Source organism: Palaemon carinicauda, chromosome 2 (genome assembly GCF_036898095.1).
Source record: "Palaemon carinicauda isolate YSFRI2023 chromosome 2, ASM3689809v2, whole genome shotgun sequence".
Classification (NCBI taxonomy): domain Eukaryota; kingdom Metazoa; phylum Arthropoda; class Malacostraca; order Decapoda; family Palaemonidae; genus Palaemon; species Palaemon carinicauda.
In genome coordinates, this window is record NC_090726.1 from 34,589,159 (window position 1) to 34,591,658 (window position 2,500).

Sequence of the window (2,500 nt, forward strand, 5' to 3'; positions counted from 1 at the left end):
TAAGTTCTCTAACTTTTTTTTTTTTTTTTTTTTAGTTCATTACAGTAAGCTGCAGCTGTTTTTAGTTTTCCATTGAAACATTTACTGCATTTTCCTGTTATATTTAGTTAGCCCTCACTATTTGTGGGCTCTTTCTTTGCAGTTTTGATCGTTGTCGATACAGAGAACCCTATAACCCGTTAAATGAAAAATCACATATTCCCAGTTTTGTGATAAAGTACTCTCACGACCCGGTGATTTCAAATCGAAAGCGCTCCTTTGCAAGAAGCATGCTTTGCGTCCTTTCCGTCTCCACAGAGCACAATACCCCATCTCTCGCTAACTGGGCCTCAGCCTTGGATCGTTTTCATCCTCATCTTCGGTCCTTTTTGTGTAGTATCACGTTGTGATGTAAAAATCTACATATCCAGTGTGCTTATAGTGATTTTACTATAAATTGTAATACATACTGTACATTACCATAACCCTTGTGCCAAACAGTTGACGGCTCAGAGTAGCATCATGCTTCAAATTTACTGTGTTGAACTTCCTACGTAAATGCGTTGTTGTTCTGTACTGATACTTTTTATTCTAATTTTTTTATTGTATTAGTATATTCATTGTGCAATACTATAACGTTATTGTTATATTAGCTACTGTACAGTACTGTATATAAAATATAATACCTTATAGTAGTAATATACTGTAGATATAGGCTATAAGTACGGTAAGTTTCAGTGGCGTGAGTTGACCTGTTGAAAGCAATGCAAATTTGAGAGTGTTACTTTAGTTAATCAATCTGTACTGTAGTGATAGTATTGTGCATATGATACAGTTAGATAGCAACAACAGTGTTTCGTTGGTCCTGTATGTATTATATATAGGTATAAGTGTGGCAATGACTTATGTGTCCTTAGTCTTACTGTGTACATAGTACACGTGTTAACGTGTACTGTAACACTTACTGAATGTGTTCATTCATTAACATAATACTTATATTTTGATAGAAACCAATTAAAAACAACATTAGGCATTATTTAGTGTGTTACTCGACTGCACATAGGCAATGGGCAATGAGTTGGTAAGTTCGACTGCACATAGGCAATGGGCAATGAGTTGGTAAGTTAGGAGTTAGGCCACCATAGGGCAACAAGTATTCGCGGATTCTCGCTTTTTGCGCCTGTCTCTATTACCTAATCCAGCTAATAAAGACGTCTGACTGTATTATTATTGATAGCTTGTAAATTCTGGGACATGTGAACTTAGATTGAAGAATACAGTAATCCTAATTACAACATACCGCAACATGAAATACTGATGTTGCAAAAAATGGGCTGATTGGCATACATCAAAATAAAAAAAAGGGGTTTCTAGGTATACTGTTCTGCTCTTCATTATATATCACTCTAGAATTTACGCAATACCACCATGATAATGAACAGTATTATAGCAGTAAACATCTAAAAAAGGTAAAAACCTGGCACCTTTTTTTATTGATGAGGAAAGTATTCTATCTTACCTTCCATAATTTAAAAAAAGAGGTAAATATATTGTTCTACGTTAGATTATGTATCAAACGAAAAGTTACACACTAGAACAATGATAATGGATTATAGTAACAGAAAATAGCAAAAATCTGTGTAAATATATATATATATATATATATGTATGTATGTATGTATATATATATATGTGTGTGTGTATATACACACGCACAAATGTATGGTTATTCGAGAGAGTGTCTCATCGTAATTTTGGCTGCATTTGAATAATATCCATGAGTTGGTATGGGTACAAATACACCAACTTGCAAAAATATTTTTCATTGTCCGCAGGGGAAAAGAAATAGTTTTTAAACGGTCCATCATCAGCAGATTGAAGTACAAAATGACATGTGTATAATTTAAAATATCTCTCATGGCAATACAAACGGTGGGGGAATTCCGCAAATCATTGTGGCCTCGTTAATATTTTACGCTGTAAATGCCCGGCTATGATTTGACGTTATGTTGAAAAACAATACGTGATTATACTTTGAATATTTTCAGAATGTTTCGGTCGTTGAACATGAATTAATGTATACTAATTTTAACATAGATTAATGTACATTAACTATAATGTAAATTAATATTTATTGAGTTTTAACATATATTCATCATTATCATCTCCCACTCATATTGACACAAAGGGCCTCTGTTAAATTTCGCGTGTCATCTCTATCTTGAGGTTTTAATTCAATACTTCTCGAGTCAGCATCTACTTCACGCTTCTTAATCCTCAGCCGTGTAGGTCTGGGTCTTCGAACTCGTCTAGTACCTTCTGGAGCTCAGCTGACGTTTGGTGAACTAATCTCTTGGGGAGTGCGAAGAGCATGCCCAAACCATCACCATCTACCCCTCTTCATGCCATCATGATCTCATCCATATATGGTACTCTAGTAATCTCTCTTATAGTTTCATATCTATTCTTTCCTGCCATTTAACTCTGAATATCCTTCTGAGGGGTTTGTTCTCAAATCTTC